This window comes from Macaca nemestrina, chromosome 3 (assembly GCF_043159975.1).
Source record: "Macaca nemestrina isolate mMacNem1 chromosome 3, mMacNem.hap1, whole genome shotgun sequence".
In the NCBI taxonomy this organism is placed as follows: Eukaryota; Metazoa; Chordata; class Mammalia; order Primates; family Cercopithecidae; genus Macaca; species Macaca nemestrina.
Window position 1 is genome coordinate 120,262,274 of NC_092127.1, and position 22,673 is coordinate 120,284,946.

The window sequence follows — 22,673 nt, forward strand, 5'->3', positions numbered from 1 at the left end:
CAGTGCCCCCATCAGGGTCACAAAAGCATACCAGTTGGGGGATCTTGGTAAGCCAGAATTCCTCTGGGTGGATGTGAGTCAGGGATTTTGTGGGTAATCCCCTTCCCCACTTATAGAAGCTGTTATGGTGCATTTAAATTCACTAAAGACAGCCTAAAATGGGTGTTCCACTGAGGATTTCTGAGACAGGGAATTACCATTACTTCCTGGCCAAAAAAGAACATGTAAGAGCTTGCTCTGGGGTTAGTTCCTGACAGCCTCTTTTTGAGTTGGGCCTTTGGACCAAACAACCTCAAACCAAGGTCTGTGGGACAGTGGTCAGCTAAGTGGAAGCCGGCCTTGCTGCTGGTTGGCAGACATCGACTCCCAAGCCACACATGAGAGTGTGAAGAGTCCTCATCTTCAAAACCATTTGTTACCCTTGATGACAGGAGGCTACCCCCTCCCGGGGTATGAGTTGACAGTAAGCATTTTTCAGCTTGTGCTTTCAGAATGTAACTAGTGTAGTATTTTTTATTCCAGTGCTGCTTGACTTGCTTCATTTGCTTTTATGACAGTGCTTGGGTACGATTAAATGACAATTTAATGCGTATAATAACTCATTTAAAGTTTTAGTGAGGGCTTGAATGAAGGTGATGTGGTTTGAGCACATTTTTGAGCAGACTCTACAGTATAAGCCTAAGCTAGGGGGTAACTTAGAAAGATTTCTTATTTTAGAATAACTCGAATTTCTACACCTTTCTCTTTAATTCAGCAATTTTTTCATTGCATTTAGTCCTATATCTCAGTTGTGTAAGAAGGAACTCAGGGGGGTCTGGGCTTAATCCTCCCCTGCTGTTCTTTTATTTCTTCTCACAATTCATAAGATATCTGAAGATTATCTTTGGTCACTGAAGTTCTTCTTAGCCCCAGGCTCTATGAACCAGGAACAGTTTGGAGGGCTTCGAGGTTTAGAACACAAAGGCTCTAGCCTCTTGTTATTTTCCTGTCAGAACGTGAAGAGAATATACCTTGTCATTTATTTGCCACGTATGTGTCTTCTGAGGATGGTCAGATGATGTTTGGTGACTTATTTTGCCACCATCCAATGAGTAGCTGGTGGAGAAGAGGGAGAATGGGAGACGAATGAGTTTTCTGTCCTCTGCAGGAGATCCCCCTGGACCCAGGGACTTGGCAAAAGGGAACAGGCACTGCTACCCCTAAGTCGATGGCGCACCATCCCCCCTAACTGCTGCCTTCTGGGTCTGACTGCTGTGCTTGTGGCCCAGGAAGGGTGGAAAGTGATGGAAATCCTCACCCAAGGGCTATTTCCAGCTTTCAGTATCCTCGTCCAAGTGAAAATGGGCTGAATGGGTTGGAGAGTGGCTTTTTCCTAGGATCAAAACTTTTGAACCTTAAGCTCTTATCAGTCTGCTAATGACCAGAAATTAATTGGAAAATTAAAGTTTTTTTTTTTCCTTTACCTTTTCCAACTTCGAAATGGCAATTACAGAGCACACGAGCTTTATAACAGTTTATACGTAACTAATAATAGTTCTCCTTAGGCCCAAAGCTCAGCTTGCTAGGAACCTAGGACGCCTGCTCCCCAGGAGGAAGAATTGCTTAAACTTCAGCACAGACTGAAGCAAAACTGCTGAAATTTCAGAGCCACTGCTTTTCGCTCTAGATGTCCTTAATCCTGATTCCAGGAACCTTGAGTTGTCTGCCCCTAGAAGACGTTTTTAGATTCCTTGTCTCTTCTCAACTGCTTTGTACTGGAGGGTGTCTAAGCTGTGCCAAACTGGCAGGGACAGAAATGCTCCAGTTTCTAGAAATGTGGCCTATCATGATGTCTTTTTTCCTTTTAAATTATTACATATTAAAGTTGTGTTTTAATTCTTAAGTTAGTCCTGGGTGTGATTTGGGGGAAAATAGCTTTCTTTCTCTTTCATAACTATCTCTTGCCTCCAGACCAATGAATAATCCCAGTGTAATGACTTTAGCTTGACCACCAGTCTCTGCTTTATTGCCAAGCAGAGTCTTGTAAAAAGGACAGAAAGTCAGTTTCAGAAGCTCATTTCCTTCCTCTTTGAGAGGCATCTGAGTAGAAGTATCTTAGCACAGCTGACTGTGAAGGGGCTGTTGAGGGAGCCCGAGTGGAGTGTGAGTGGGCAAAGAAAATAAGGCTTGGAGTCTCTTACTGGGGAAGCCTTTCGAATCCAACTGGAAATGCACGTCTGAATTACAGAAGCTTTTGTTTTATTTGTTTTGTTTTTTCTTATATAAAGACGCAGTTAGTTTCCACAAAGCACAACAATCGTGTTTTGCAATGTCAAATTTGACATTCATTTGGTTTGCATTTCAATGCTTATTTTCAAAACAGGTTCAAGAGATCTATTCTACAGCATGATGACTGCAGTTAATGACAATATATTGTATCCTTAAGAAACACCAAGAGAGTGGAATGTTGTGTTCTTAACACAAAATGATAACTATGTAAGATAATGCATTTGTTAACTAGCTAGATTTAACCATTCCACAATGTATACATACTTCAAAACATGATATACATGATAAAAATCATACCTACAATTTTGTATGTCAAAAAATAAAAGAGAATGGATTAAAGACAGACTAGTTTAGAAACGTAAAAAAAAAAATTGTGAGAGAACAGAAACAGAAAAAAGCAACCAACCAACCAAACAAACAAACAAAAAACCCACACACAACAACAAAATAGGGGCAAAGAGAGTGGTTTGAACATTCTGAGAATAACAGGGTAGCCACAGCAACAGTGGGAATGCCACGTAATAGGGCAATCAGAGGGAGAGCTGAAATCACAACCTCTCATTTATCCACTGGTAATAATGCCCCCAGAATTACAGGGTGTTTTACTGGAAAGAACATTTGTTTCTATAGAACAGGACTAGATTTGAAAATGCATTTTGGGTTAGCAACCCCATTTCCCCCTGATGGGGGGATAAGGGACAGGACCACTTTTGCACTCACTGGCTGATTGTGCGTGTGTTTGTGTGTGTGTGCACCCACATGTGTGGTGGAGGGATGGGAGAGGGTCATGCAGGAGGAACATGAGAAATAAGAAGGAACATAAATATTCTCCCAGTCCTTCAGAAAATGCTTTTGTTCCTGATTTTTACCCTTGGCGTCCAATCCAAGCAGAAGTGAGGAAAGAGAAATGGGCACCAAGTGGGAGGATGATGAAAAAGATGGAGGACCAAGGGGTGAATTTACTCTTTGTCTTTATCACTAGCAACTAATATTTGCCTCTGAAGGCTAAATTTCAATTCTTTAAAAAACATTCAACTTAATTTTAACTTTTATCTTAGAGGACTCAGCTGTATGCCACATATTTAATCTAATCAAGATTGTGCTCAGCACTGCTTTCAGTCCTTGCTGAGAGCTCTATTGAGTCATTTATTAACTCGATGACTTAAATGGAATTCACAGGCCAGACACAAATCTAAGAGAGAGGAGGCTAGGCTCAGGCAGGAAAGGGGAAGAGAGCTGGCTTATTTCACCTTGGTGATAGAAGGCCCTGGACAATGTAACAACGGCCTCTAGACCCAGGAATGTTTATTATGAGAAGGATGGAGACCACTGTTTGCCATCAGCATAGAGTGGATGAATAGTTCATTATTTTATTTTGTTGAATTTTAACAGTCACTTACTTAGAGGCTGCTCCTGATCAAGGAGAGCTTGTCATATGGAGGATGTGTCTCTTTGTACCAGTGGAAGCCTGTGAAGACAGGACGTCCCCTTCACTACTTGCTGCAGTAGCAATACCTTGTCTGCTCACTGATGAACGGCTCAAATGCTCAACCTAGCCATTCAGGCCTACCGAACAGGGAGGTGTGTCCCAGAAAACCCAGCCCAGTTCATCTCAGACATGAAAGTGATGCTGGGAACTCCAGCTGCTGGCATGTGAGAAGATCTCTGGTTCATACCAGGACAGTACTCAGGTGACTTCTATAGGTCTTATTCTCCTGATAGTTCTTTTCCAAGCCTGTTACTGCTCCTAACCAGTCGGAGGTGGGCACATCTGTATGTCACACTCTCTGCTTTCCATTTTTGGTATCTTCCTTTATTTTTGATGCTCTTCACTGTGTGAAGGAACAAATAGCAAAGCCCCCCTTTTCTGTGATAGGTCTACAGCCTTATCACAATCAACATTCTCCCATGCAGCCGCAGTAGCCTGTCTGGATTCCAAGGTGAGATATGATAAACTGGATGTGGTTGTTCCTGAGTCACCCAATCAAACACTCTGGCCCATATAAGTATCTCATTATGGCAGTTGCATTCTCAACATCGCTTTGGGGCCTATGTCCCCCAAAACAGGAGCTGAGGTACTGGATGTTTCTACATTAGTCTGCAGCAGCAGACACATTTCAGAGTGGAGGGATGTCTAGGCTTCAATCCCATCATGTATATTATCCTTCAGTTTCATCTAATCAACTTCTCTTTTAGCCAAGTAAGCGGAATAGTTTTCAGTTTCAGAATGAAGTGAGAAATTCACAAACCATTCCCTAAGCTTGGCAGCTGCTCCCTAGATTCATCAACAAGGCCCTCAGACCAGGTTTAGGTGAGAAGACTCTGGAGATGGGTGGCAGAGTGCAGCTGTCATCTTCTGTGCTGGAGGACAGAGCTACACTATAGTTCAACAGGGAAGAGCAGGGGCTGACATTTAGTCTGTGTCTCAAGACAATGTCAGCTTTCAGGAGGTGGTGCCTTTTTCCCCCCGCAATTTGCAAAAAAGACACCATCTGTTTGCCAAGCCCTGCATGGAGTGACTTTTTATTTTTTTGCACACAGATCCTATATATAATAGGTCCCTCTTGTTTACAGGAGATATGTTTCAAGATCCCCCAGTGGATACCTAAAACCATGAATAGTATTGAACTTTCTATACCTATATAAACTATTATTTCCTGTATATGTGTGTGTATATGTATGATATCATAAAGTCTAATTTATAAATTAGACACAGTAAGAGAATAATAATAATAAAATAGAACAATTACAACAATATATTGTAAAAAAAATTATGTGAGTATGGTCTCTCTCACTCTCCTTCTCAATATTTCATTATTTTGGACTGTGGTTGACTGTGGGTAACTCGACCTGCCGAAAGCAAAACCACAGATAAGAGGGGACTGCTACATGCTGCATCTAGCATGCCATGGGTCCTAGATCCTTCTGCATCTAGCATGCCATGGGTCCCATTGCATATTGCAGAGCCAGCACAGGGACTAAAGAAAAGGTTTAAGGAAATCCATTAACTGGCAATCATTCAGCTTCCCCCAGTAGAGTCATCATACTTACCGAGAGCAGTGTTCCATTTTTTGAGATCACAAAGAATATTCTAAAAGCCTGCCCCTCCTAGGGGTCACGTTATTTCATTAGCAGCAAAGTATTTGACACAGTTGATTAGGAAGGAACGTAATCATGTTATGGGAGGGCTCAGAGGAAGCAGGACAAGTGGAGGCAGAATGGAGTACTCTCACTTTCCATTTTTCTTTTGTATGCAGCTCTCATGGTTGTCTAGTAAAGGGAGGGATGCTGAGTTACAAAGAAAAGCAGAGTAAATTTTAGGGAATTGATACACTCCCACAAAAAGAAATGCAATGTAAAATGTCCCCAAATGTAAATGTAAAGCGTGGAGTTTGTCTTTGGGCTGTCTTCAAGAAACGCGCTCAAATCCAATTGCTGTGGTTGCACAAGACTCATCTGATCCACAGGCCTTCAGTTCCACAGGGGCTAGAACTGTTTTGTTTTCAAAGGGGAAAACGTATCTGTTTGCCCTCCTTTGCTTTGTAAAATTGAATTGCAGAGAACTCATGAATAATAGAAAGAACACTAAGGACTGTGAAATTAACACTGGCACGAAACAGAATTTCTTAAAGGGGAAAGTCTGAAGGAAGGCTCACTTCACCCTCCCATAGTCAGGGCTTAAAAACTGGGGCATTTTAGCATGGGAGGGTGGAATAGGTTGTTTAGAGGTCCACTTTGGTTCCCGCTCTCAGAAGGGTGAATATTTTTAAATCCTTCAGGTTGGATTGGTGTTTCTTGTCTAATGAAGATGTTCAAGCATGGGAACTATGGTGATTTATAACTCCAATGAGAATCATAGATCAAATGATGACATTTGCCTATGGGAACCATCATCTTACTATTTAATAATAAAGATAGCTAACTTGTATACACTAACTGTGTGCCAGGCACTGTACCTCACACACATTTTCTCGCATAATTTCATAACTACCTAGGGAGGGAGGTAACAATGATCTCCATTTTATAGATGCAGAAAGCTTAAGTCACACAGCTAGTAAGAGATGGGGCTGGGTGCCAACCTAAGCCTGAATGACTATTGATTGCTCTTTAACCAATCACAGCAGCCCTTCATCTTTATGTGTCCTCTTAACCTTTTGTCTGCAAAGCTGTCCTGCAACCTACAGGGAAGACCTAGTGACCTTTCTTTTTCCTCCTTTCTGCTCCCCCACAAGGCAACACTCTGTCCTGTGGATGCTTTGTGTTCCAGATCTTCTCCAGGTTGTCTTGGGGTCCTATAGAATAAGCCGGGGGTGGGGGGTGGGGGGGGAAGAAGCATCCTACAAAAGTGTACTTTTTGAGACAAATAATGCTATGGACTGTTTCAACCGTGAAGTCACCACAGCACATGGGAATGTGCTTAAAAACTGTGAAACACTGCATAAATGCCCATGGAGTCTGAACTTTGGAATCAGACACACCTGGGGGTTTTCATTCATTCATTCATTCATTCATTCATTCATTCATGTGTGGATTGTTAATTGACTACCTGCTATACGCCTAGCACTGCGCTAAATGCTGAGTTTGAATTCCAGATTCACTACTTACAGCTATGGACTTTGGGAGATTTACTCAACCTCTTTAATAAGAAGAATAATAGTTATGTCTGGGTGTTCTAAGCTTAGGAGCTGGCACATAGTAAGAGCTCAATAAGTGCTATTGTCAATAAAAGGATAAAAATTTATGTAGCTGGGCCAGTGCCCGCTTATATTACTTTCCTTTGGTACCATGCTTGCCAAGGTTTCAGCTAGCTCGTGTGCATCACCAGGGCCTGGGAAGTTAATGTGCTAAACTAAGCTATTAGCTTTTGCAAAGGTCTTTTAGAGAGATAATGACTTATCGCAAAGCACTACCTAATTCTAGGCACTTGGCAGACTCAATGGGAGTCATTTCAGCAAGAGACTTGTGTATCAAACCATCAAAAACCTGGTTGGTTCTTTGCCTTTAGAAACTGCTTTCTCCTGATAGATAAGCAGCTTTCGTGTGTATGATCAAAGGAATAGGTAATTGCTTAGGAAATATGGATACATTTGTTTTAAATAACAAAAGAATTTCTGTTTGTCCTTCCAGTGCCATCTCACCTCTATTTAATGCATAGTCTACTGATGTTAAAGCACTTGAGGTTTTTCAGATGCCCTCAATAACACTACTTGGCTAATCTAATGTGATTCGGCTAATGGGTTTTCTATCAGTGTTTATGGACCATCTCATCCATCCACTCTCCTGCCAGAGAAGTGTGTATATGCAGCAGGCCCAAGATATCCTCTCTTCTAAAGCAGTTAAATCTGTTTAAAGATTAGTGTATAGAATTTTGATCTCCATGGCATGTTCTCTGAAACAGAATAAAAGTCATTTTCCTTTTTCTCACGAGTTCATAAAAGAGTAAAGAATGTCTTGAAATAGTCTTCTTTTAAGAGGAAAGCTGTTTTTTTTTTTTCCCCACCACAAAGGCTAATGGTTACTCATCATAGCTGTTCTAGGATGATTTAAGTTATTAGTAGGAAATAAGGTAAGATCAGAATTAAGGCAGGAAGATTAGACTTGATAAAATAATTCCATTGTAAACCTTTTATTTAGAAATGATACAGACTCACAAGACATTGCAAAGGTAGTGCAGAGAGGCTCCCTGTATCGTAAACTGGTTTCCCCCAGTGATGCTATCTTACACAGAGTGTTCCACTCCTTGGGACCCCAAAGAATATTCTAGAAGCCCGTTTCTCTCAAGGGCCAGGCTGTAGGTGAGTGACTTGCTTCTTAGCCACCATTTCTTATCTGGGTTCACGTGGAGGCCTGTTTAGCAACGTCTGCTTACAATTCAATTCTCAGGACAGCAGCCAGAGCATTTCCTCACTTTACTCCCTAGCAGCCTTCAGTGGCTTCGACCTTACCCAGAGTTCCAGCCAGCCAGAGCTCTGCTCTGGTTGCAGTGCTCTTCCTGGCATTCCTTAACTCCTTTTTCTGCTTTATTTTCCATCTTAGTACTTATCCCTGTCTCACATACAATGTATTTTCTTTTCTCTCTCTCTTTTTTTTTTTTTTGAGATGGAGTCTCGCTCTGTTGCCCAGGCTGGAGTGCAGTGGTGTGATCTCGGCTCACTGGAACCTCCGCCTCCCGGGTTCAAGTGATTCTCTTGCCTTAGCCTCCTGAGTAGCTGGGACTACAGGTGTGTGTCACCATGTCCGGCTAATTTTTGTATTTTTAGTAGAGGGGGGTTTCATTATTTTGGCCAGGCTGGTCTTGAACTCTTGACCTCGTGATCCACCTGTCACTTATTATGTCTCTAATTTGTTTCTGTCTTGTTCACTGCTGAGTCCTCAGGGCCTAGAAAAGTACCTGGTGTGTAGTTGGCACTCAGTACATACATACCGAATTTGTTTGACCATGGATGGATTCTTTAGTCTTAATTTGTTAAATCCCACTAATCTCACTCTTGGTGTTAGGATAGAACAACAAAAATTATACCTCACTGTTGTATAGAAACTTAGAGGTTCTCAGGAACTTTTGTACCTAAGCTATTGAAAAGCAAATATTCAAAATCTATCCAGAGAGCAGCAAAAGTCTATTTGGGATTCCAAAGAAGTCAAAATTCGGAAGTTGCTGTAAAGCCAACTGAAAGCAGAAATCTACATCCTAAAAGAAATCTACATATAAATGAAAGGCACATTAAAGACCCAGATCAAAGGACTAAAAGAAGCCCAGGAAAAGAAAGCAATTGGCACTTTCTGACCTAGAGGCACTTTTTGTAACCTCTGGGACTCGTGACTTTTTTTTCTAGGGGGAGATGAATTTCCCCTTTCTTTACCTTATCATATTTTATTGTTTCAGTCATTTGCTTTGAGATCCTTAAGCTGTAGCATGTTATTTGTAATGCGCCAAGGAAGGTACGTTGACTCCTTTGAAACTTTCATTATTGTTAAAACTAATGCAGTGAAGTTGAGCCCTCTCCTGGGGCTCCCCTATAACCATTGCTTTCTATCGGTTAATATTCATAAATGCGCTATCACGGAAATTAAGTAGAATGCCTCAAAATTACTTTGGGGGCATAAAGAAGGCCCTAAAGAGTGAACTGGGAAGATGCATTTCATTTGCAGATTTGGAATGAAGAAAGTGTTGTTTTTGTCAGTGGATGACGTGCTCTACCCTGGAGAAGAATTCCAAGAAACTCAACAGATTCCTGTAACACTTATGCAGTGGGGGCAGCAGTTCCTATCCACCCTAGAGTGGATACCTCTGAAGGGGCTGGTGGCAGCCTCTTAGGAATTCTCATCAGTAAGGACTGTGGTACTGACTACATTTTAGGTTACACTTTCTTAAGACTCCTTGTGCTAATTAGAGGATTTTCTTTAGGACAATACCCACTTACTAGCTCCAGTAGAGAAGGTGCCCCAGTATAAAAAAATCTCATGGAAGCCCAGCCTCATGTGTAGAGTTGTTAAACTAGTGGACTTCTGATGGGACCGTACTGTTAGGGCACATCTTACTGCAGAGTTGAATCATCCCCTCCCTTCCCCTTTTCATTATACTCTGTGGTGAAATCCAGGTTCTGGGGTTAAGGGCAGAATGATTGGGTGATCCGGTGAATTGAAGAAGGTGGTGGGTTTAATCAGAGGCTGTTTCCAGAGACAGACTTCTGTTCTTTAGAATTACTTAAAGGAGAACTATCATCTAGGAAATTAAAAGCATCAGCAATATTTGCAGTTGTGGAACGTCAAGGTCAGGAGAAAAAAAAAGTCTGAGAGGGCACTCTTGTCACTGATTTCAAAGGAGCTAATTCTTAGGGTTATTAGCTGCCTCAATTTACCACGCTATATACTCTTGAACACCAAATGCTCATTATCAAAAATTAAAGAAGCGTGGAGCTGAGATTTGAATTATATTTTAGATAATAGATTTTGGAACATGCTTCATATTGTTAAAATTGACCCGACCTTACAACTAATAAAGGCTTCCAGTGGGCATGGAATCTCAGTTATAACACCTTGTCTCCATGAGTATGAGAAAAACAAGGAAAACCTCCTTTGGTTTTATTTCCAGTGTGGTGCCTAGTAGCAGGCAAAATTGTGTAGGAGGCAAAGCTTGGCTTCTGAATGCACAGTCTGTACTCTTCTTGGGTGCTCTGTCCTCAAAGTTTTAATCATCTACCCCATCTTAATGTTTCCTTAGGACAGAAACAGAAGGATCCTCAGTTCTGAAGAATGGACAATAGCTTATTGGGTGTTATGGGTTGAATTGTGTCCCCCCAAATTCATATTTTGGAGCTCTCACCTCCAGTACCTCAGAATGGGACTGTATTTGGAGATACAGCTTTCAAAGAAGCAGTCAAGATTAAATGGAGTCATGGTGGGGGCCCTAATCCAATATAACTGGTCTCCTTATAAGAAGAGATTAGGACACAGACAACACACACAGAGGGAAGATCGTGTGGAAACGCAGAGAGAAGGTGGCCATCTGCAGGCCAAGGAGAGGGGGCTCGGAAGAAACCAACCCTGCTGACACCTTGATGTTGGATTTCCCAGCCTCCAGAGTTTGTGAGAAAATAAATTTCTGTTTTTGAAGCCACCTAGTCTGGGGTTTTTGTGTTTTGGCAGCCCTAGCGAACTAATACAATAGGTTTATACAGTGTCGGAGAAAAAGTTTCCAACAGTGGACTTTTAGGCTTCTGCTATCTCTGTGGGGGAGTGGGAGGGGGTGGTTACACGCAGAGTTGATGTGTGAGGCTGGCTCACTGCATTCCGTCTCTAGCTGGTTTTCACACCCTTGCTCTTTTACTCCAAGGCAACCAACAATTCTATAATCAAGAGTGACTGCCCATTATATACTGTCACCATCACAGCCCATTTGTCTGACTCCTGTAGTCCTGTACTGACCCTTGAATTCTCTTTTGTTCTGTCAAGAAACTTCTGGATCTTCCATTTTTATTCTTAACAAACACATTTCTCATGATTCCCTGGGCTTTATTCTTCAGCCAAACAAATTATTATCGTGTCTTGGACTTGCTTATAATGACTTCTGTGCCTCAGCCCTTGATATTTTACCTCCAAAATGTTTTTTGTCTCCTGTCCCACCAGGCCATGTGTCTTTGCTCAACAAAATTTGTCTAAAAGCTCATTTCTCTGCTTGAAACATTCTGATGGCATCTCTGGAGAAAGAGACTCACCAGCTATTTTTAATAATTTTTGAAATATTTCTGGCCAAAAATGTCTTTAATTTATGTCTAAATTAAAGCCCTTACTTTATGGTTTAAACTCATTTGCTTTCTTTTTTCTTCTTCTGTTTTCTTAGAATTATGAGAAAAAGGTTGCCATCCTCTTCCATTTAAGAGTGCTTCGTAAATTTAAAGCTTGTTATAAAATTGCCTTCTAACCTGTTCTCCCAGCTAAGTACTCTCAGTTAAAAAAATCTTTTTCTTATGGGATGTATTTTCTAAACTTTTAATTATTATCTGTAATTTTCTTTTCATAACAAATCTAGGCAGAAATATTGTATTTCTTCAATTCTAAGATGCATGTTTTGGTCACATTTTAACATACTAAATTTCAACATTTAATAGGATTCATTTTATAATTCATGACCTTTTACTATTATAAATGGCAGTACTGTTTTTTCCTTAGTGATAGTTTAAACGAAGGTGTAGCTTGAATGATTTAAAAAAAAAGTGTATGGGGGGTACTGTATTAAAAAAGACTAAAGAGACATTACAAATGCAATACGTGATTTTCAATGAGATCACACATTGAAAAAAGCAAATAGCAATACAATAATTTTTTTTCATAATTTGGAGGAATATGAATATGTACTATGTATTAATATGCTCTGGCTGCCATAACAAAATACCACAGACTGTGGGCCTTAATCAACATATTCTCACAGTTCTGAAGGTTGGCAAGTCAAGATCAAGGTTCCAGCAGAATTTGGTTTCTGGCGAGGCTCCCTTCCTGGATTGCAGATGGCTGCCTTCTTGCTACGTCCTTACATGTCTTTTTTTCTGAGCAAGTGGGAGAGAAAATAGAGTGGGAGAGAGAAAGAGAGCTGGGGCAGGCTTTCTGGTGTCTTCTCCTAAAAGGACATGAATCCTATCAGATCAGGAGCCCACTCTTACGACCTCATTAATGTCTCCAAAGGCCCATGGTATGAGTGGTTCTAGTAATTCTTACAGTAGGGAGCACTAGACATTCCCAATGGTGTCACCTACATGACTTCTGGAAGCCAGCTGAAGAAAAAGAGGGAACTTGCTTTCTGGAAAGACAACAAAATATTTAAACACATCTCCTGCACCTGTTGTGTGTACTACTAAGGGAGTGCCTGTCTCAGTCTGCTCTGTGGGATGTTTCTCCTTACTTTATTGTCCCCTGTTCTCAATACCACTCAAACCACCAAAACCCAGTACCCTGTTCCTAGAGAACACCTGCTGAAGCAGAGCTAATCCAGAGGAATGGGTTACTGCAGGGGATGTTTTAGTTATCAGTAGGAAAGAGATTTGGGCCATGAGGTTGGGAATGGGGAGTTAGGAGGAGACATGAGAAGACCTGTTAAGTTCCAAAGTTGTGCCTTCTGGGCAACCTTGTGTTTTAACTATAGTCAGGGCTCAGTCCACCTCTTTCCAACAAACTTCATATATAACTAATTCCTGAAACTTGGAATCAGCATTCATTAAAATTCATATTAAATTGCTGTTTTTTCTCCTTCCTATTTCAACTAGCTCTTGGCTACTTTTTGCAACTGTTTTTCTTTTTCCTTGAAGGATTCTCTCCTGAGAGCCATTTGTGAGCCCAGCCCTGTGGAACACATCATAGACAGGAAGGCCTCACTCTGTATGTTGGAATATTTTTGTACCTCCCCCATTTCTCCTCTGGCTTCTCTTTCCGTGAGGCTGACTCACACGTGGAGCTCACACTGACTTCAAAGGGCTCTGAAGTATAGTGAGAAATGACTCACAGACATTTCCCAAAGATATTTTGGATTTATGAAAAAGCATTGGTAATGTTTTAAAAAAGAGTTGAATATTAGTTCTGGAAAATGAGTGAATATTATGAGTGCCAGTGAACCAAAGTCAAAAAATTCTCCTCTGATAGTAGAAAAAAGCTCTTATAAATTAGTAATAGTTGGCAAATTCATTCATCCTTCTGGGGAGAAATTTTTAGGTTTTGTTGTGGTTTCAAAAGCATAAAAATGGAATCTTTTATATCCAATCCCTGCTTTACACATGTCAAATATCTATCACATTACCTTTGTAACATGAATGTAAAAACTATAAACTATTTTAAGAAAGATATATGGTACAAATAATTTAAAGTAGATAGTTTCTGAATTTTTATAAACTTTTCAAATTTCTCAGGAAAATTTACTTTGCATTTCAAGCTGGATCTAGCCACTGGCTAGTTGTGTCTAATGTTGTTTCACAGTTTGGAGAGTATCACACACCTGTGTTAGGCTGCAACTAAGACTCACTCAGACATCTTCAGAAAAAAGGAAACTTGTTCTAAAGATACAAGGGTACATGGGGACAGGAACTGGAAATAGAGACAGTGAGGCTCTGGGAACTGACTCTTTGCTGTCTCTTTGAAAAATTGATCTCAAAAACTTCTCTTCTGCTGTTGTTTACCTGCTTTTTCCAAGGTATTTTCCCTCCCACTTGGCCAGTTGGGACTTAAAGAAATACTCTTGTTCCTTCATTCTGAACAAATGTCCCTGGATCTAGGGTTTTTTTTTTTTTTCTCAAGCAAATTTAATTAATAATTGCCCTTTTAGAAAATTTAGTTTGAAAGTTAGTCATGTATTAATGTCAATAAGAGACTTCATCTTGAAGAAAAGGGTTAGGCTCTGAATATGTCATTGGAGAAAAAGCATCTAGGATAAAGGCTGTCCTCTGAAAGTCAACCTTATTATCTTTTTTTGGTTAGCTGGCAGACATGTCTGACATGTCAATTCAATATTCTTTTTTTCTGTTTTCCGGAATGTTCTATTTCCTCCACTGGAACAGCAACTCTGGCAGAGCAGGGAGAAATGGTGGGTGTCCTGGATGCTCCTCTCAATGTGGAAACAAACCAAAATAGATGACATTGAGAGTAGAAAAGAGAAAAAAAGCCCAGAATTCTTGCCTATGGCAAGGATGATGTGAGAAGAGAAAGCTGGCTTGGCTAGCATGATAAAGAAGTGTCACAGAAGTCAAATAAATAGGGTTATCTGGTTAGGAAGTGAGTAGATGGATATTTTCCTTTGGTCAAAGAGAACCATCATTTCTGTGCTGCCTCAAGGTTGGCATTCTTTTTGTTGGTCATACGTTCAGTCACACTGAATGACCACTACCTGCCCGCACTACTCCACGAAGGAAAAGAAACAAGATGATTTTATGATAAATTAGTCACTGATGTATTTCATTTCCATAAGCCCCTGGCTAGAAGTTCATTGGCAAAGTACACACCTGACCTTGAGCTCCTGAATTAGCAAGTAAGTATTTAGCATTCTCACTAACAGGTATGTAGCTTCATTGGCATATTAAGAAACAATGTTTCACTGTTTTAAAGGGAAGAATACATAATATCTTCCCTGAGTTAAATAGAGAGCATGATCTTCATGCTCTGTGTCTATCTACTCACTAACTCTCCTTCTTATCGGGTATTATATATTCCTGTTGGCAGCTTGATTTAATTGGGCTTGTGGTAACTGATTCAATTGAGTACTTTAATTAGGTAATTATTTTGTTATAAGAGCCACTTTCCAGCTTGCTAGAGAGAGGGAATTTTCCATTTTTCTCAAGCTAAAAATGGAACTTGTATTCTTTTCTTTTATGACAAAGTGGAAAACGATCAGATAAAGAATTAGGCTGAGATTGTGCTGTAGAACGAAGAAAAATAAACTTGACTTGTGTATTGATAAAAGATAAGTGTGTTTTTGAGAAATGAAGGTAGAATTAAAGTTTCTCAGATTGTGAGTACTGCCACCAGGTATGATTATGCTTTTTAATAGAGTGATTACTCATGCTCTACCTCAGTTTCCCTCCAGAAGCGTAGATTTCTTTCTCAGACCCTATGCAAGAAAATAACTGTCGAGAAAAAAATAAGACATAAATAAATATTCTTGTCATTTTATTCTGAACAAATGTCTCTGGATCTAGAGATTTTTTTCCCCAAGCAAATTTAATTAATTATTTCCCTCTTAGAAAATGTATTATGAAAGTTAGTCATTTATTAACTTCAATAGGAGACTTTGTCTTGAAGAAAAGGCTTAGGCTCTGAAATTATTGCCAACGACTAAGCATCTAGGATAAAAGCTATCCTCTAACTTCCACATACTTGTGAGAGTGAACTTTATTATCTTTTGTTGGTTGGCAGGAATGATTGTAAATAATCTAAGGACACTTCAGATCGAACAAACAATTAGAGTTGACACTAGAAAAGCCAACAAGACCCTAATTAACTGATTTGCTAATAGCTATATTCTATTTACAGACATCAGCCCAAATTGTTTTTGAGCTGTGACAAGAGCCACAAGCTACACATTTTCTTTCTCTAAACTCCTGATTACATGCCAGCTTCCCAGTTTCACCATTAACTAGTCTTAGAAATTTTTGTTTCCTAAAGGGTTGAGGCTAATTCTGGATAGCTTTCATCTGAAACATAATATTCACCTATAAGCTCTTTGTAGAAGAGTCATTCAATATAGTAATTATGTTTTGCTTTGGAATATTTCAGCTTTACCTTTTCAGCAAGGAAGATAGAACAAAAGAAAACATTTGTCAGTTAAATCCTTTAAACAAATGATGTTGCAAGTAAAACCTTATGGTAAGAATAATTCTATTCCAGAAACCCAGGGGCCAGAGAAGGGTTGTGTTCCAGTTATTACTGTGCAATAAACCATCTTTAAATGTAATGGCACAAAACAGCAAGCATTTTATTTTCTGTTACAACTTTGTGGGTTGACTGGGCTCAGCCAGGCTATTCTTCTCTTCTATGTGATGTCATGTCATCTGGGCTGCAGACATCTAGGGACCCAACAGGGCTGAAAAGTGCAAATTTGTGTGCTTACACTGCTGGCAGTAGGTACTGGTCATCTACTTGGAGCTTAGCAATTGACAGGAGTGTCTTGGTTTTCTCCATGTGGGTTTCTTAAAGCACAGTGACTGGGCTACAAGAGGAAATGTTTCAAGAGGAGAGAGGAGATGAGCAGAGGTGCCAAGGAGAGGTGCAGATCTCTGTCTTGAAAGTTACCTAGCTCCCTTCTGCCACATTGTAGCAATCAGAGTGATTCACAGGGCCAGTCCAGATCCAGTGTGGTTGTGCCAGGATGTATGAGGAGGTGTGGTCACTGGGACTGTCTTTGGAGATTAGCTAGCACAGCATCTAATCAGAAACAAGAAAGGGATGGGGAGAGGTTGGTCATCATGTACAAAGTTCCGCTTTAGAATTAAGTTCTGGCATTCTATCACATAGTAGAGTGTCTATAGTCAACAATAAAATATAGTTTACGTCAAAATAGCTATAAGGTAGGATTTTGAATACGCCCATCACAAAGAAATGACAAGCATTTAAAGTGATGGATATGCTTCATAGCCAGATTTAATCATTATACAATGTATATATGTATCAAAACTCACACGATACCCATAAATACATACAATTAATATGTGTTGACTAAAGACAAAATAAAACTGAAAAGAAAGCAAAAAAGGAATTTCATTGAAGTGTTCTAGAGAAAACTGTGTCTTATTTTTCCTATGTGACTATCTTCTTTGGTTGTTACAGTGACTTCAACTGGAATCAAGGGTATGTATTCAGAGCTATCTCAGTCTTTCTCTTTTTTTTTTTTTTTTGAGACGGAATTTCACTCTTGTCACCCAGGCTGAGATTGGTGCAATCTCAGCTCATTGCAACCTCCACCTCCTGGTTTCAAGCAATTCTCCTGCCTCAGTCTCCTGAGTAGCTGAGATTACAGTCACCCACCACCATGTCTGGCTAATTTTTGTATTGTTTTTAGTAGAGACGGGGTTTCACCATGTTGGCCAGGCTGGTCTTGAACTCCTGACCTCAGGTGATCTGCCTGCTTCGGCCTCCCAAAGTGCTGGGGTTACAGGCATGAGCCACCAAGCCCGACTCTCTCTCTCCTTTTTTAAAATTGACTTTTATGGTACATGTGCAGCTTTGTTACTAAGGTATATTGAGGGATGCTGAGGTTTGGAGTATGGTTTATTCTGTCACCCAGGTAGTAAGCATGATACCCAACAGTTAGGTTTCTCAGCTTTTGCTCCCCTCTCTCCCTTCCCTCTCTAGTAGTCCCCAATGTCTATTGTTGCCATCTTTATGTCCATGTGTACCCAAAGTTCAGCTCCCACTTGTAATTGAGAACATGTGGTATTTGGTTTTCTGTTCCTAAGTTAATTCACTTAGGATAATGGCCTCTAGCTGCATCCATGTTGCTATAGAGGACATGATTTTTAAAAAAAATTTTTTATGGTTATGTAGTATTCCATGGTATATATGCACCACATTAAAAAAAATCCAATCCACATTGATGGACACCTAGGTTAATTCCATGTATTTGCTGTGTCTTTTCTATGATTCGGAATGGCGCTTTGATGAACATGAGTGCATGTGTCTTTTTGATAGACTGACTTATTTTCTTTTGGATGTGTACCTAGTAATGAGATTGCTGGGTTGAATGATAGTTCTGTTTTAAATTCATAGAGAAATCTCTAACCTGCTTTCCACAGTGACTAAACTAATTTACATTCCCACCAACATAAGCTTTCTCAGGGCTATTTCTTTAACAGGAATAGATTTGAGGTAAAAGTTGTTACAAGATGAAGCAATGTTACCTCTCTGTTGAATTTTCTTATGTATTAAGTAGAGCCAACAGGTGACAATCTGCACTCTTTTTGTCTAGGAAGGTTTTTCCAGGTACTTCTCCTTTCTCTTTGCTGCTATGAAGGTTGAATGCAGGCTCTGAACTCAAGTTTCTTGGCTTTGAATTTCAGCTCCTTCAATAACAAGTTATGTGAATCTTGGCAAGAAATTGGTACTCACAAGCCCCAGTTTCCTCATCTTTATAATGGGGATATTCATTCTACTGTATAGACTGTGAGAATTGAGATAATGCATATAAAGTGTTTATCATAGTGCCTGGCATGCAACAAGGTTCGGGGAATTGTAGCTGCTATTATGCAATAATGAATGTATGGGAGAAATTCAAGACTAACCTGGCCATAATGGCGAAATCCCACCTCTACTAAAAAAAAAAAGAAAATACAAACAATTAGTTGGGCATGATGGTGGGTGCCTGTAATCCCAGCTCAGGAGGCTGTGGTGGGAGAATCACTTGAACCTAGGAAGTGGAGGTTGCAGTGAGCCGAGATTGCACCACTGCACTCCAGCCTGGGTGACAGAGCGAGAGTCCATCTCGAAAGAAAGAAAGAAAGAAAGAAAGAAAGAAAGAAAGAAAGAAAGAAAGAAAGAAAGAGAAAGAAAGAAAGAAAAAAGAAAAGAAAAGAAAAGAGAGAATAGGCAATCTATTTGGTACAGCAATATTTGCTCTTACTTCAAAGATGTTTGGCTTAGAGGATCTCCTCCTATCTGGTTGTGACCTCCCCCTATCCTATGCCTTTATGCTCAACTCTTTGGTATTAGGTTCTCCCAAAGTTCTGGGATTACAGGCATAAGCCACCATGCCTAGCCTGAATTCTTTTAAATGACGTCATGACTCCTGCAAAGAAAAGTTTGGGTATTTGCTACCAGATACTTATCAGAAATGAAGGTGATCATTTCCATGAATTGTGCCATCTGGAAAAGCAAAACTTGCATATTTCATTTTTTTTTCCCTATTTCCCACATTCATTTGCCACTTACTGTACTGTGTCACAGTGGTTGGAACAGGGAAGCTCACCAAGGATTTGCCTGTCATGGGGATTTCTCCTTTCTTCTGGCCTTAGTGATTCTATGTGCAGGGACCTCTGGCCTCTTGTCTCACCCATTATTTTTTATGAGTTACATGAGTAACCTGCACTGGTCTCTGATTCTTAAGTGAAGAAAAAGACCCTAAATCTTGGAATATGTTCTCTTATTTACTTTCTGCACTACTCTACATAAAATGAGAAAACCCTTGCTGGAAGTGGCATATCTTCCTGCACATGAGCTTTCCGAAGGTCTAGTGTTGGGGTGAGGGGCATGAAAAGGTCATAAATTATTTGAGTTACAGATTGAAAGGCTGATAAGGTTTGGTTCTGTGTCCCCACCGAAATTTTATCTCAAATTGTAATCCCCACGTGTCAGGGGAGGGGGCTGGTGGGAGGTGATTGAATCATGGGGTGGACGTCCCCCTTGCTGTCCTCGTGCTAGTGAGTGAGTTCTTCCAATATTTGGTTGTTTGAAAGCGTGTGACACTTCCTTCTTCACTTTCTGTCTCTCTCCTGCTCCGCCATTGTGAAGATATGCGTGCTTCCCCTTCACCTTCCACCATGATTGTAAGTTTCCTGAGGCCTCCCAGTTACACTTTCTGTTAAGTTTGTGGAACTGTGAGTCAGTAAAACCTCTTTTCTTTATAAATTACCCAGTCTCAGGTAGCTCTTGATAGCAGTGTGAAAATGGACTAATACAAAGGCCAGTCTTTCAATGGGCCTGCCAGTGCTGTACCATAAGTATCAATGCATCACCTTTATTTATCCATTGGTCCTAAACCAGGAGAAAGAAGAAAAGGGTATTATGGATTAATTCTGTACAATCCAAATGATGACATTTTCCAGCCTCCACTTGCTGGAGTTATCTGAATGATTGAGACCAATGTGATCCAAGTGAAGCCATATACATTTTTCTTAAAAGAAATGAACATTTCTTTAGTGTCTATATATGAGCAGTAAAAAACTTTTTGTTTTAAAAAACAAACATTTACAGAGTTTTGAAAAAGCATTGCTTCTTGCGTATTCACAGCATCTCAGTCAGTGAGACAGGTATGCTTCTCTTTACCTATTCAACAAATATTTATTTAGCACCTTTTACATGCCAAATACTATCTTAGATGTTGATGCTATCTCTGGGAAGCAAAAGCAGATGAGGCTACGACTCTTCTTATTGATCTTATCTTCTTCTAGGGGAGACAGGCATGAATCTAAAAATAAATAACACAAACTATTGTATATATAAGAACAAGCAGAGACCAGTATGGTGAAGCAACAGTACATGATCCTTTGAGATTGTTTAATAGATGCCCTGGCCTAGACCATGTGTGGAATTGGGAGCTTGGAAAGTTATCTCTGAAAAAATGATGATTGAGCTGAGGATAATCATAAATAAATAAACAAGTGAGTTGAAGTTAACTGGGTATGTATATCTATGGAGAAAAAATTAACTATCTCTCTAACTTTTTATTTTACCATCTGTAGTATTATCTTAAGCCTTTCTGAATATCCAGATATGTCAATGAATTCTACTGTACTTTCCAACTGCCTTGACCAGATTTCCCAAACCTAAAGTGAGAACATATGACCTGTCAGAATATTATTTCCTGAGTTGTCTATTTATTTTTATTTACTCACTCACTCTTCTTAACTCATCCACCCATCCACTCATCCACTCATCCATCCATCTACCCATCCACCCATTTATCCATCCATCCATCCAACCATCCATCCATCCATCCATCCATCTACCCATCCACCCATTTATCCATCCATCCATTCGTCCATCCATCCATCCATCCATCCATCCATCCATCCATCCATCCATCCTTCCATCAATCCATCCATCCAAACACACGTTTATCAAGTGCCTGTATGTGCCCAGCCTCATGCTAGGGAATGACGTATAGAAAGGTCTAAGAATGAAATATTGGTTAATTGACATTAACTGTATCTTTGGGCTTCTACATTACTGTGTTTCTCTCTGCCCTTTCAAGAATTGTGTTTATTAATTTCCATGTCTGTCTCCTTCATGAGACTCAGCTCCTCAGTCAGGTACCACTTCTCATTTATTTTGGGGTTCCCAGTACCTAATATGGTAACTGGTACACAGTTAGTATTTAAGAAATACTTGTTAAATACATGTACTGTATTACTATTATTGAATAACAACATTAAATATCAAATTAATGATCACTGTTTGTAAGCTAACATTTGAGTAACTTGTTTGATGCTACAGTGTAAACTAATAATGTCATATCTTAAAAGAAGTACATGGTTTCTGGTGAGACAGTGACAGGCATGGCCAGGAACCATCCATACTGGTTCCTCTGCTATTCTCCTATCTGATCACTCAGCCAGATACCTTGTTCTCAGTGCCTCAAGTCTTGGAATCTTTCAGGTACCAAAAGCAGTAACCACATTACCCTGCTCCTTGGGAAGGTTAATGACATGAGATAGGTTGAGAGATTCTATTCCTTATACACAAGTGCTGCATAAACCAAGATTTTAAATAACTATAGCAACCTATGACTTGGCCTATCTTAATCACACCACACTACATTGTGTCTCGAGATTTTAGAAGATTTTTGATGAAATAGTGAAAAGCAAAAGGTATTTGAACTTTCATCTTAGCTTCAGAAATAATTTCTATAAATTTCACAGTTGAGTTCTCTTAAAGTGAAGGCTGTTTGAGAAGAGTGAATGAGGTACCTCACACAGATCTCTCAACTCTCAAAATAGACCTGTGAGATTCAGTTATAAAAAGGGACCATAATTTCTTCTCTCACAGGTGCAGTGCAAATCAAATGGTTTCCATTTGTTTTTCTTGTCGTTTTAGCAACCACTATAGCTTTATTACATCTTTGTGTTTCCTTCTTCTTTGCCCTCTGAATTCCTCCTAAGATTTTCCACAGTTCTCAGCTGAGAAGTAAACTTATAAATTACCTGACAGTGAAGTCAGGGGATAAGTAAATCACTATCCAGTCTGATCACAAAATCAAAATGTTTGTGATATGTCAAACCTTTAACAAGTCAATTGCTTCTTTTGAAAAATGTGTCTGTTCTCCTTCATGCTGAGATCAACCGAGTCATTCCACGAATTTTGCTCTGTGTAAGACTGAAGTCGCAGTGTCTTCAGACTACAAATTATGTCAAATACCTAACAGAATGACTAAGCAATATTCACGTCTTTATTTTATTTTTAAGAATCTTCTTTCATAGTTTAATTTCCTAAAATACAGAGTTGAGCTCTGTATCTTTGGTAACTCAAGTAGATAATGTATAATCTGTCCTGAAGTTTCAGGGAGGAAAAGTTTAGTCTACAGGCCCTGAGCCACTTAGGCCCATATATGCTGCTCCATTAATGTCACCAGATGTTTTCCTTCTAACTGGTCTTAAGAATGATGTTATGTATGTATGTATATACATACTATATGTCTATATATATAACTTCCTCCAATCTAA